The 15,207-nt window shown below is 41.5% G+C and overlaps 1 non-coding gene across 1 annotated transcript; it reads right to left on the reverse strand.

The window, feature by feature from the left end:
* Positions 1-10,451: 10,451 nt before the first annotated feature.
* Positions 10,452-10,615, reverse strand: LOC121146926. Its single transcript, XR_005882297.1, has one exon. It is a non-coding gene; the product is annotated as a U1 spliceosomal RNA (small nuclear RNA).
* Positions 10,616-15,207: the final 4,592 nt, after the last annotated feature.

Genomic DNA, 15,207 nt, shown 5'->3' on the forward strand with positions numbered 1-15,207 from the left:
AAAATCCTCCCCTTGCATGCCCCAGGATCCTATATGAATGCCGACTCATGTCCCAGTTCTCTACTTCTCATGCAGCTCCCTGCTTGTGACCTTGGAAAGCTGTAAATGATGGCCCAAAACCTTGGAACCCTGCACCTGTGTGGAAGATCTGGAGTAGGCTCAAGGCTCCAAGTTTCAGATCAGCTCAGCTCTGGCTGTTGGCGGCCATTTGGGAAGTGAGGCAGTAGATGGAAGAGCTGTCTCTTCTTCTTTCTGTAAATCTGATCTACTTTTCCAATAAATATATATACATATCTTTTGAAAGAAAGAAAGAAAGAAAGAAAGAAAAGAAAGAAAGAAAGAAAGAAAAGAAAAGAAAAGAAAAGAAAAGAAAAGAAAAGAAAAGAAAAGAAAAGAAAAGAAAAGAAAAGAAAAGAAAAGAAAAGAAAAGAAAAGAAAACGAAGAATCTTGAAGCTGGTGTTTTGGTGCAGTGAGTTAAACTGTTGCCTATTATGCCAGCACCCCATTTTGCAGCACAGATTCAAGCCCTGGCCGGTCCACTGCTGATCCAGCACCCTGCTAATGTGCCTAAGAAATCAGTAGAGGATGGCCCAAGTGTTTGGGTCCCTTCTACCCATTTGGCAGACCAGGATGGAGTTCCAAGCTCCTGGCTTCTGCCCTAACTTTATGACCACTTAGAGAGTGGCCCAGCAGGTAGAAGATCTTTTTCTCTCCATTACTCTACATTCTGTCTTTCTGTTATACTCTACTCTGTCATTCTGTCTTTGAAGTAAATAAATAAATGTTCACATTTTTAAAAATATAAATATTGTTCAATATCTAAGCATATAAAACATTACTGAATAATGCAGACGAACCCAATAGAATCCACATCCACCCAAGGGTGTTATTGTGTCAATATCTGTCTATGTTCACTGCAGTTTATAATGACTACTGTGTCCCTCCCCATGACTAGTACTAACCTGAGAAAGTAATGAGGAATGTCTATGTACTACTATCCAAAATTCATTACCACGTCTCTAAATAGGACAAAATTTCTAAAATGGGTAAAACACTATCTTAACCCATAATTCCTAAAAAGTAGAGCCTGAGGCAGAATTGAATCCTGATGCTTCTCATGGCATTGCAGCCCAGAGCAGCTGGGAGTGAGAAGAAAGTGATGTGAAGCCAGGAGAGAAGGGTAATCATGCAAGATGCTGCATGTCACAGCATTGACCATGCTTCACAACAAGCTATAAAGACACAGGATGCAACCAGAAGCCACACATCTGTAGAAAGTTTGTACTGAGAAACTGTGAGTAAGGACTTTATCTACCCGGCTCTTTCCCAACTCCTATTGCCACTGGTCAAAGTTAATCATAATAAAGACAACCCCTCTGCATTTTTGGTTGCAATATCATGCCCCTCTGGCTGCTCCTCTAGAAAGAAGATCTCACACCATACCATGCAGCATGTTGTCCAAATCCTACAGGGCAGGTGGGGGAGCTGGAAATATGGTGGAGCCACATAGTCTCAAGTGGAAGAGGAAGGCCAGTATAGAGAATTGTGGAAGGAGAGTTAATTGTGTCCAATCCAAGTATTGCACATCAGAGTTTTAAAAATTACTTTTGACAGAGTGTTACGGGCTGCATTGTGTACCTTCCAGTATAGGTTTAAAGCCCTAACCTTCAGTACCCCAGAATATGACTCCATTTGGAGATGGACCTCTTAAGAGTGAATTAAAGCTAAAAGAGGCCATTAGGGTAGTCCTACTCTACCATGACCGCGTACCTTTTAAGAACAGATTATAACATACATACACACACAGAGACAAGACCACATGAAGACACAGGGAAAAGATGGCATCTACACGCCAAGAAGAGAGGCCTCAGGATAAACCAACCTTGCTTCACCTGCTTAGATTTCAAACCTCCAGAACTGGCAGAAAACAAATGTCTATTGTTTAAATCGATCAAGCTGTGGCCCTTTGTTATGGCAGACCTAGCACAGTAACACACAGGGATAAACTGAAAATAAACCAAACCAAATCCTACCCGCATTTCCCTCCCAATCTGTCATTCATCCACACTCCCTTGAGGTCAATTTCTAGGGCAGCCAAATTATTAACTCTCTTAATCTACCAGAATGAATGGACCTTCTTAATTTTTTTAATCAAAATCAGAGTCTCCAATAAAGCATAAGATGCTTTTGCTAGTAGAAAGCAGCAATATATTCAAATAGGCACTATATGTTTTAATGAATAATTTATGTATTGCACTGGTATTAGCTCTGCAATTATCTTAGTACCACTTGCTGGGACCTAGCAACAATTATTAATATATTAACACACTGATTATTGAGATTGCAGAACAACTTCAATCAAGTCAATAAAAGAAATGAAAAAAATAATATAAGTTCTAATGTATTCTACCACAAAAAAAATGCTAGAATACACAGAGTGAAGCTTGATATTAAAGAAACGGAAAGCAAAATTGGCTGAAATACCAAACATTTACATGGCTGTGATAAATGTCAACTACATACAATTATTGGTTCATTCGGTTCAGTTGCTCCTTTGGGGATCAAAAATATCATGCAAATTAAACAAAATGCATATAAAATTATCAAAGACCAGAGGAAACCAGAGGAAGTATCAAGTGAATGAGAAAAACAGCAAACCTCTGCAAACCTGTTCCATGTCCATGCTTTATCAGACTTAATGGTACCCTACAAATGCTATTTAATTAGACTCATTTACATAATAGCAAGATAAATAAACATTGTTTGTTATTTCTTCCCTGCTTTCCCTGTGCTTTAGCCATCACTTCCTTCCTCTGCCTCACGTTTATGTCCTCTTCATTGCATTGTATTTTCTCTCCATTGGAATAAACTATTTGAATCATAGCAACATTCACGTGCATGAGACAGAAATTAGTAAGGAGAGGGAGACAATGAAAGCAGGCCCAATCGTCAAGATAGTTCCCCTCTAGAATGAATAAGCTCCTACAGGTTAGAGCCAAAATGCATTTTGCTTGCCTAGAGTTTCTACTGAATTATAGAACAGTGGGGAGCTGGCTGGAGGGGAGGATACAAAATTTAAAAGTCGTTTGGTCCCCCTTCTCCTACTGCCTTCTCCCTACTTGCTGGCAGGTAAAGCTGCCTTTCAAGAGCAAAACAGATACATTGTTGTATATTCACAGAATGGAAAACTATAAAGAAGTAAAATTGAAAAATCCACAACAACACTAAATAACATGAATGAACCTCATATACACATAATGTGGAAGGAAAGAGGCAGGCATTAAAAGGGTATATCCTGTATAATTCAAGCTATGATGGATAGAAGTCAAGAAAGTGGTTACTGTGGGAGACGGAGGGAGCGGCCAATGGTTAGCAACATGAGGAAGGATTTCTTATGTACTGGCAACATTCAACAATTAATAACTGGTTTCAATGAGTATGGTCAATTTGTGGAAATTCACTAAATCATACACTTAAAATGAGTGCAGTTTCCTCTGTATCTATTACACTTCAACACAGAGGTTTTAAGACATTTTCAAAGTGTGTCTAGCAATATGAAGTTCTCGTCTTAATGATAATTGAATCTCATAGAAATAGTTAACAATACTACTACTAGGTGACCAGCATTGAAGAGAGGCATCACTTCATTCAAAATACTTAACAGGGTCTCCATAGCTAAATCCCCTTCACAACTGGGATAAAAGACGAATCTGCATCCTAACTGATTTGATTTTGTATCCCTCGTCCATTCCAAATGATGCTAAAGTCCACAGGAAATGGGGCTAATACAACCAAAACAGTTAAGTTCATTTTTAAAGGCAGCTAACTATCCAGCCAAGAACTCCAAATAAGGTAATAGTCAAATGAAACAAATGTGTTTCTAAACGATTTCTATTCGATAGTGAAGAAAAGAGCTCTTTCAAAAAAGGCACTGGCATCTACCCTAAACACCTATAAAGCAGGAGCAATCTAACGGGTGAGTCACTAAGTAGCAGATAAACAACTTGCAAAACCTTAAAAAGGCAATGAAGTATCTTGTTAAACACAGCCACATCAAAGAAATATACACCCAGTCAATTGTGTCATATGAATATTTTTTTAAAGTCCTCTTAAATAACAATATAACCAAAAAAGCTAAATCAATTTAATTTTGCAAAACGTAAGTTCATTTTATTGATTAAGATCTATAGTTAAATGTCAGTACTGAAAGTCTTCGCACTTCCTTTCATACATATCTACAGTATATTGTATTTTAAAATAATTCCAGGGGTTCAAGTTGCAAAACACAATAATGATAATAAGAATGGTGTTATAGTATAGTCACCAAAAGTAAGCATCTTAAAACCTGATTAGATACATACTAAATTGCAGAATGACAGGCATAAAGTGAATCCATGGTCAACCCATGGTTTCAAATGAGGACTTAGGAAAATGGTTCAGAATATAAAATTATGGAAAACACTACAGTACATCAAAGCAAAGCAAGTTTAATTAGGCTTAGTTTGATAATTGTGGAAAACAAAGAACCTGCCTCACAGCATGGCTGGTGCAAAATCCTTCAGTAAGTCCAGTTGATCCAAATTAAAACCGCCCTATCTACCATCCCACATGAATCCTTTTATCTGAAGGCTACAGAGAACAAAGAATTACAATTCACTCCACAATTACAGTGGGTTGGCCATTTTTTTTTCACCATGGTTTGCTTTGGCTAACATCTGACAATGTATGCTTCATTTCTCTTTTCTAAAAACACGACATATGAAGACTTTAAGGTAAAATCTGAGAAGATTATCAATACAGACAAAAAAGAGTCAGTTTATGTCTTCAGCATAGACTCCATCTCCATTTTCCCCATATAGAAAACACAGGGAAGCAATATTCATAGTCTTATGGCCAAATTCTTCCATAGATTATCATTTTTTTTAAAGGAGTGAAACACAGAAACTAATCAAATGACCTCTCAAAAGAATTATAAAATTTCCCCCAAATTTAATTAGGACATGATGAGAATGGTTGGGATAAAGTGTTATTTTTACACTAATTTTTCAAAAAAGAAAATCTGATAGAAAACTAGCCAGAATGTCAGAAAAGGAAATGGGATGCTTTCAGCTGTCACTTCTTGTCCCCTGTCCGGTTTAGGCTCTCATAATGTATCACCAAGACGGTCACCAAGGACTCTTATCCGGTGTTCCTAACATTCGTCCCTTATAGACACCTGCTGTCAACATCCTTGTCTGAATTAAAGTTCTACAGAATAAATATGATCATGTTGCCTTCCCACTTACAAAATTTCACTGCAGGGCCCAGCGTGGTGGCGCAAGTGGTTAAGGTCCTCGCCTTGCACGCCCGGGATCCCATATGGGCACTGGTTCTAACCCAGCAACCCTGCTTCCCTTCCAGCTCCCTGCCTGTGGCCCAGGAAAGCAGTCCAGGACGGCCCAAGTCTTTGGGACCCTGCACCCATGTGGGAGACCCGGAAGAGGCTCCTGGCTTTGGATCGGCATAGCATCGGCCGTTGTGCTCACTTGGGGAGTGAATCATCGCATGGAAGATCTTCCTCTCTGTCTCTCCTCTCTGTATATCTGCCTTTCAATAAAAATAATAAAATCTTTAAAAAAAATTTTTTCACTGCAATTTTTAAAATTCAATACTCATTTGAAAAACATTTAACTTCATTTATAATAAAAATGCTTACTAAAACACCAATTAAATATCATTTTTGTTTATCAAATGGACATAAATGTCAAACAAAAACTGATTACTGCTGGAAACAAAATTATGAAAGAGGCACTTTTATAAATACCTCTTGCAAAAGCATCAATTAGTATATTCTTGTTGAAAATCAATCTATCTGAAATTATAAGCATGAAGGAAAGCCATACACTTTGACTTCACTTGTAAGATTTCATCTTAAAAGGTAATCAAAGATACGAACAAAAATTTCTGTAGAGTTGTCATGGTTCATTAAAACTGCCACTTTATCAGTATAAAAGTACAAAAAGAATCAATGTGAAAGTCCAACATTAGGAAATTATGGCCACAAGTCAATCGTACAACAGATTAAACTAGACACCCTGGAGCAGAATTCTAAGCATAAGGGAGTCTGTAGCTAGCACTGGCTGTGCATATATTGACCAACGAGTCTTCAGAGAGAGGAAAGATATCAAACTGGTGGTTAAGACCATGCCCACAAGAATAGACAGAAAGGGGCAAATTGTCCTGACTTGTAAAATCCTGCAAAATTGCTGATTCTGCATTCCAAAAAACATATTGAGTTTCTAATAATAATGCATACATATATATATAATAAAGAAGTAATATGGCAAAAGCAAAATAAAGTTAAATTTTAGCCCCAACATCACCACCTGAAATAAATCACTGTTAATATTAAAATATATATTATTTCAGAGTTCTCTATGCATACAGACTACAGAAACATTTTTATAAAGTAGGATTATAACTTAAATTTTTATTGAAAAGTTTTACATTTAATTTAATTTTAACAGATACAATAGAAAATAAAATTGAAGCTAAAGGAATTGCTGAAGTCCAGATAGATATTTCCTCAACACTAGAGGAAATATTTCATAAAATATCCCTCCAAGGTCTGTAGGAGGACATTGTGACCCTGGAAGGTCAGCAAGCACAGGTTTGCAGTTCATTGGACAGTATTTGCATGACAACAACCAAATGGCTACCTTTGGTATAAACAGCACGTAAATGAGAGCACCTGGTATAATACACAAAACAAAAGGAATTCCAATCAAGAGAGGGAAACAGTATGGACTCTCAGTGTATAAAGTCTGATGCCCCTAATAAACTTCGGCTTTGACCATCAGTCAGGGTCCATGCTTGTTATTATTGGCTCCGTGCATTAAGTCCATCCCTGCGGGACAGTCCAAGGAGTATGAATGTAGTGATTTATTTAACATTTCTACAACCTCACATGAGTACTCTGGACTGGCCGGGCTCGCCTGAGTATAGTCTTTTCCAGGAAGCCTTGAACCTTTTCCTCCTCTGCCTAAACAGGGATGACTTTGTTCACCCGCCTCCCTCCACACCCCAAAACAAAACAGCTGTTTGAGGCCTCCCTTCCAATACAGTTAACCCTAATTGTTCACTTCCTCCCTAACTCCTCCACCCTGACCCAAGGCATAAACAGGAACTATCAAGACATCCAATTAGATGGTCCCCAGGTTTAGGCATATTTAAATTTACAGCAGGGCCTTCAGAAAAGCATAATAGGGTTGGGGTTAAGTCCTATGCCAGAATTTTCTTTGTAGTTACAATGTTTTGACATTTGTGGTATTCATTTGTCCCTTTTCTGTTTAAATGTTGCCAGCAACTTGAGAATTTTTGTTGCTCCTGTTGTTTTGCTCATTTTCCTTTTGAAATATTTCTTATTTCTTTCTCTTTTTTATTAATTGTATTGCATCATGTGACACAGTGTTATAGGCACTGCGATTCCCCCCACCCCTCCCCGAACCCTCTCCCCATGGTGGATTTCTCCACCTTGTTGCATTACCACAGTTCAAATTCTGTTGAGGTTCTTTCATTGGAAGTATTTACCAAGCACAAAGTCCAGCATCTTATTATCTTAGTGAGTTCAACAATTTCTTGGTGAGACCATCTCTAGTCTGAAGGTAAAGCCGGCAAAGTATCGTCCCAGAAATATTCCTTATTTCATCAGTTATCATGGGAGGATGATTCTATGATCTGATTTTACCTGCCTTCTTTACCTACATGTCTCCCATAGCCACAAGATTAAAATTTTGATGCTGGGTCACACAGCTCCAGAATGTGTTAATACTGATTAGCCTTTCTAAACCAAGAAGATGGTTAGAGGTAAAGACAAGCACATTTCCCTGTTGTAAACTGCCAGAGCAGAGAAAAAAATAGGAACAAAGTCGAGGAAGATCTACCCTTAACAATAACAAAAAAAGAGGAGCAGAGTGGTGAGGAACCATCGCAATGGTTGAGTGGCAAAATGCTCTCCTTGCATGTGCTGGGAACTCATGCGAGTGCCAGTTCATGTCCCAGCTGCACCACTTCTGATACAGCTCCCTGCCTGTGGCCTGAAAAAGTAGTAGAGGATGGCCAAAAGCCTTGGGACTCTGCACCCACATGGCAGACCCAGAAGAAGCTTTTGGCTCCTGGCTTGGAATCAGCTCAATTGCTACAGCTGCAGTCTCTGGGAACTGAGCCAGCAGATAGATCTTTTTCTCTGACTCTTCTTTTCTCTGTAAATTTACTCTTCCAATAAAAAGAAATAATTTTTAAGTGGGTTTCTCTAACTGTAAAGCAGTTGCTTGCTGCCTGTGAAACTTTTCTGAGGAGTCTGTTCAATCCATGGCTTCTAAGGAGAGTTAGTCCTCTGATGATCTGACCCAACTTAAAATGTCCTTGTCCTATAAACATCTAGACAGACAAGATCTTTTTAAATGTTTGTTTGTTTGTTTGAAAGAATTACAGAGAGAGAACGGCAGACATGAAGAGATCTTTCATACTCTGATTCGCTTCCCAAATGGCCATAGGCTGAAACTAGGAGCCAGGAGCTTCATGCAAGTCTCCCAAATGGGTGCAGGGACCCAACCACTTGGCCCATCTCCCACTGCTTTCCCAGGGATATTAGGACGAAGCATGAAGCTGAATTGGAAGCAGAGCAACTGGGACTTGACTCAGTGCTCATATGAAATGCTGACATGGAGGCAGCAGCTTTACCTGCTCTCACACCCCTACCCCCACGTTTCAAGATGCTGACTAACCAAAATATTTATTGAGTACCTACTATGCACTTAACTCTGTACTTAATCCTATAGGCAACTATTAAACACTGTCTGACCTTACAGAACTCTCCAGTTGCCAAGATAAGATATATTCACCCCCAACAGTGGCAAAATAGCTCAGAAGAGGAGATAAGTGTTCCTCTTTGGGCTCAGATTGAGTCTAAAGGTTTGATTAGGCTGATTAAATCCATTGGGAAGGCCATAAGAGGCCATTTTGTCCAACTTTCACATTGGAGCACTCATCATAAATGCCTATTTGTTGAGCAGCCATTGCTGGTTGTTAACTGATAACTGTAACCGACACTTTAAAAATGGGAAATTACGGAGCTCTTTGTTGTAAAAGGTTTTTGAACTACCTATTACTCAACTCAGTTTTCCCTCAGAAGCACATAAAACTGTCATTCTCAGTCACATTGAGTCAGCCGCGGCTCACCCAATGCTACCTTAATGTAGAGGAAAGAGGGGGGAATTCAATTATGTTGAGCAAGAGGTTGGATGCCTCTAGCCCCCACACTGTTCTAGCTCCTCTGCAACAGAATGTGGACCTGTTACCCATAAATCGAAGTCAGTTTGTTAAACACAATTGTAACCTTGGGTGACAATGCAATGCAAAACAAAGTAAAGGAGCCAGCATTGCAGCATAGCACGTGAAGCCACCGCCTGTGACACCACCATCTGATATGTGCACCTGGGAAAACAGCAGAAGATGGCTCAAGTGTTTGGGGCCCTGCCACGCAACTAGAATAGAGCTCCTGATTCTTAGCTTCAGCCTGGCCTAGAAATAGCCATTGCAGCTATTACAGCTATTATAGCCATTGCAGCCATTTGGGGAGTGATTACTAAATAGAAGTTTTCTTACACACACACACACACACACACACACACTCTCTCTCTCTCTCTCTCTCTCTCTCTCTCTCTCTCTCTCTCCATTGTTAGGCTGAACATAAGCAATTCCTGAAGGAGCTGAGTGCATCAAAGGACAAGCAAGCTTATCTCAAACCAGGAACACCTGGTAACCTTGGGACACTAAGCAGCCCACTGAATCCCAGGGCTAGTTCTCCTTCCTGCCTCCTTCTGGCCACAAACAGAAGAGAGCTTCACTAGCCTCAATGCTATCTTTGCCGGGGCCAGACAGACACGCTCATCCAGAAATGTTTCAAACGCCGAGCCTGCACAGATCAACACCTGCCATGAAGACACAAGCATGCACAAACTGAGGAGCTGCCACCTCGCCCCATCCCCCACATCTAAACTGTATAAAAGTCCAGTGCTACGTACCCCGGGCAAGCTTTTCTCTCACACAATTATTCTGCCAGGTGGAAGTGGTCCTGGGCTGTCTCCCATCAGGGAGAAGTCCGTCAGGCTCTTTCTCTTTCATATTCTACCACCTCTCTCGGTTATCTCCTCCCCACAACCCCCAGGCATGACCTCACTGACCCACTGTCATGTGCTGGACCAGTGAACCCCTCTTGGGAACACTCCCAATAAAACTTTCTTTGAGCTGAACTTTATTCTGTGTGGATTTTCCAGTTGTGCACCCCTCATTTGAGCCTGACACTCATTTCTCTCTTACTCTGTCTTTCTGTTGCTCTGCCTTTCAAATAAATAAATAAAATTTGGTTTACATAAGCAATTCTCTTGTGGAAACTACGTTTTTTTTTCCCCAGGGGAGACAGCAAACATAGTCCACTACTATCACAAATTATGCAATCGAGTTTCTCACATTTGGGGAAAATGTAGGGGTCTGCACATCCCAAGTGCAATGGATGAGACTTGCCTTGGGGAAACCACCTGCATGATCATGGTATCTCCCCTGCCAGAGAACAACTTTTCAAAGGCACACCTTCAATGACCAAAAGAAATTCCCTCTGGGTCCACTTCCCAGATGTTGTAACTGAATCAAGCCTCCACTCTTAATCTACCAACTAATAACATTAATCTACTAACTGTTAACAAACAACTCTAGGGTTTCAACGTTCCTGAGTTGGGGAGTGAAACTGCCTTCAGACTATAGCATATAGTATACAGGACAATGGATTACACTGGTTCTGTCACTCTGGAGAAAACTGACAAAATACATATCCCTTAATGCATACATTACAAAGAGATTCAGAGAGGGATTTATTAAAAAGATTTGGCTCACATGGCTATGGAGATTGAGAAGCCTCACTATCTGCCAGCTGCCAGCTCGTGACCTGGAGATGGTAATGCAGCTCAGAAGCCTGAGAGCCAGAGAACTGATGATTTAGGTTCCACTCTTACTCTAAGACCTGGAAACCAAGAAGCCATGGCACAGAGAGTGGGTGTTTAACAGCTCAGGCAGGCAGGCAGAGAGTAAATTTCCTTCCTCCACTTGCTGTTGTTCTACTTAATCTACCACAGAGGATGAAGTTCACCCACACTGGAGAAAGCAATCTGCTGCACTCAGTCTGCACCTTCACAGATACAACTAGGTACCATCTAGAACCAGATATCTAGGGATCCTGTTGCTAGGTAGGAAGTTAGAAACCAGCCTTTGCGTGTAAAAGAGGCATAAGCATAACAGAGTGCCTGTGTGAAGGAATGAAGCAGGCTCTAGTAACCTTGGAAGCATACCTTGGAAACAGCCCAGTATTTTACACTACAGTACCTGCTTATACACTCTAAATGGTTCCAACCTTTTCCCAAAGAAGACACCCAGGAAAATCCTCTCTGTTCAGGGCCAAGTGAGCTACCCAGCCCAACACTGGATAATTAAATCCTGGGGGGGAATATTACCTATTTTCTACCCAGGAAGCCCCTTGTCCACGAGAAGAAAAAGGAGAAATGTTGGGGAAAAATTGGACCTTAGTCCCTTCTAAGTCCCTGAAAGAATACAGACTGCAAACTAAGTCTCTCCTGAGATGCTTGCCTTGCCTATCAGCTGTGTCTCAGCTCAGCTCCTCTGCTCTTTTCCTGACATGTCCACCTGGCCTGTCAAGTGTACTCTTTCCATTAAAGTGTTTCACTTTGCTTTCTGCAGTCTGAAAAGTTAGGCACTCACTTTCAGATTCTGTTTGGAGAGGTGACAATTTGATCCACTCTGATGGATGCCTACTCTATTATACCTTGCTTCTTTGCTTAACACTACTTTCTCTCTCACCTGAGCTGTTTGTTGCAGGAAGAATCTCTGTCATACCCATCTCCACTAATACTATGGATCAGTCAACACAGAAAATGAATCAGCTCCCTGCTAATGGCTTGGGGAAAAGCAATAGCAGATGACCCAAGTAACTACACCCCTGCTACCCACATGGGAAACCTGGATGAAGCTCCTGACACCTGGCTTCAGGTTGCCCCAGCCATGGCTATTATGGCCATCTGGGTATAAACAAGCAGATGGAAGTTATCTCTCCCTCCCTCTATAACACAGACTATATATAAAATTAAATACACACACATACACACACACACACACACACACACACAAATTATAGCAGAAACTGCTGGGTAGAACCTCACTTGACATCAATCGCACTTGACCCAATAGAACCCTATATTACCTATGTATGCACACCTCCATGTGTATGCACACATGCACACATATGCACCTGCATGTATGCATACATGCACAAACATGCTCCACAGGTGACGTACTAAGTTCCTGTATCAGTCAGTATCCTTCAAAGCAACAGAATCAACAGACTCAGCAAAAAGAGTTATGTATGAGAAATTAGCTCACATGATTATAGAAGCCAAGTGTTCCCACCATCTGCTATTTGCCGCTAGAAGCCCAAGAAAGGCAGTGATGTAATTCCACTCCAAACCCAAAGACTGAGAATCAGGAAAGCTGATGGTGAAGCCCTATTTGGAATCCAAGGTCGGAGAGCAAGGAACACTGATTGCCAAGGGCAGAATAAGATGGATACCCTGGCTAAAAGGACGAGAACAAGTCTGTCCTTCTGCAACTTTTATTATTTTCCATTCAGGCCCTCAAGGAACTGAATGATGCCATCCCTCACCCTCATGTTTTGATGACAGTGGATCTTCTTTATTAACTCTAATATTAATCTATTCCATAAACGCCTTGACAGCATACCCAGAAATAATTTGTTAGCTGGGCATCCCCTGATCCAGTCAAACTGATATAATATTAATCCTCATACTCACCATCCACGCAAACCTACACATCCATCACAGGACACATCCTTCCCGCTACCATCAGCACCTGTTATCAGAGTCCCATCTCCACAGGTCATTTCACCCAACAATGCACCTCACTGATTCAATTTCTCTGTCACATTCTGTATTGTGATTCCAAGCCGACTTAAATGATGTTAAACCAGGCTAAAAGTGTGTTTGGAGATCATATGGAATAGAATTGAATGTGAGAAGAGGTGTCAATTATCTTTGACTTGAGTTCATCTTTTCCCTGCCACAGCAGCATTTGAAATTTTTCTATCACTCATTTAGATTCCAATCTCTGAGCCTCCCTCTCCTTTCTTCTAGCTTCTAAATCAAACAGATTTTTCTCAGTAAAATAACCCTTCCGTTACTACCAGGGACAGACTGGTATGTGGGCTACAGCAGATGTACAAGACAAGCTCGGCATTTTAAAGGGTTCAATGTCAAGATAAAATTTATCTAATGCAGCATTTCCTCTCAAGTGCAATTTATCATCCCTTAGATGTTGAACCCCCTTATAAATATTAGATTTCCTTTTTTCACAGAACCCTGTTTGTTATTTTACCCTTGGCTCAAGACGGGCTTTGAAATCAGATTGACTCATTTCATTTCTACTTGTCAATTCACTTTCTTTAACTCCCAATTCTATTTTTTCCCCTTTGCCTTGAAATTCAACATCTATTCCAAGACTTTGAAAAACAATTAGAATGTGGCACTTTTGTGAAAGCTGTTGTTCCAAAATACCTTTTAGCACATCCACATGGAAGAAGCACCTCTTGGTGGAACCACATTCCATGAGAACTGATGATGACTTCAAAGGCACCCTGTGTGTGACCCAGGTGTGACCAGATCTTATGTTATGGGGACTTCGCTATGACCAAGCCATGAGAGCTGATGGCCTTTGAAATCATAAAGTCCAATGATGACGGGATATTAGAACCCATGCTATCACTAATGTCAGCTGGATCTAGGGTACAAACGCAGGGGTAATGGGCCTGACACAGTAGCCAAGTGGCTAAAGTCCTCATTTTGCACACACACAGATCCCACATGGGCACCAGTTCATATCTCACCTTCTCCACTTCCCATCCAGTTCCCTGCTTGTGACCTGGGAAAGCAGTCAAGAACAGCCCAAAGCCTTGGGACCTTGCACCTGTGTGGGAGACCTGGAAGAGGTTCCTGGCTCTTGGCTTTGGGTCAGCTCAGCTCTGGCAGTTGTAACCTCTTAGGAAGTAAAGCAGCCAATGGATGATATTTCCGTCTCTCCTTCTCTCTGTAAAATCTGACTTTCCCATGGAAATAAAAATAAACCTTAAAAAAGAGAGAGAAAGGGGTGATGACTCAGAGTCACCAAGCACGTTCCTACAAAGGTCCTGACTCTCAGAAGGCATCCCAGTATGTCACATGAGCGCCCCCAAACAGGCAGGCAAAGCCATGACTTCCTCGGGTGACAATGAGGAATAGCAGCGCCTAACCTGTAGAAGCCAGGTTAAAAAAAAAAAAAAAAAACTGTGCTAGGTAAGCAAGCTGGAGAGTGGATGCAGCCATCGCTGGGCCCATTACTTTCATCGAGGTTTGGAGAAGGAGGAATCCAGAGACTTTCCAGGTTCAGTGCTGCGCCGACCACCCGCCCCACCAGACGGCTCCCTGCAGACAGGTTTCCTCTGAAATCGTTCACTCGTTCCCAACACTCCCACAGTACCCTGTGACCTTACTGACACTTATTGTAGAAGTGCTCAATACACTGGAACGCTCTATACAGATAACAGATGCTGGGGGTTTACAGGAGAGCCATAGATAATGCACCTCTTCCGCTCCTGAGTGGGGGGAGAAACCCGCGAGGCGGCCAGCCGGAGGGCCCCACTCAGACTTACTGCGGCTCGGTGGACGGCCACCATGGACCTCCCTGCAGAGTCAGGCTGAGTCAAGGCGACTGCGACTGAGAAAGGACTCGAGGCCTCAGTCACAGTAGTCTTCTTCCGCCTTTGAGGCGCGACCACCAAAAGAGGCCGAGCGCGGCCACATGTGCTGCTCTGGGTCCCTCCGGGTGGAAACACAAAGAGAAACCGAAAGTCCGTTCCCACAGTGGACTTTTCTGTGCTTTGTGGTCAGGTTCGTACACTTCACAGACTCTGGATTGCATGGTGGAAATACAATTAGAAGAGATCCCAGTGAGTTTATAACTCGATAGAAGCTGTTGCATCCCAAGCGTTAGGAAAGGTAGGCTTCGTGCAGCCCAGATGAGCTGGGAAATGTTTAACAAGGCGAGATAATTGA

This window comes from Ochotona curzoniae, unplaced genomic scaffold (assembly GCF_017591425.1).
Source record: "Ochotona curzoniae isolate NIBS_2020 unplaced genomic scaffold, NIBS_Ocur_1.0 scaffold_4505, whole genome shotgun sequence".
Taxonomy (NCBI): domain Eukaryota; kingdom Metazoa; phylum Chordata; class Mammalia; order Lagomorpha; family Ochotonidae; genus Ochotona; species Ochotona curzoniae.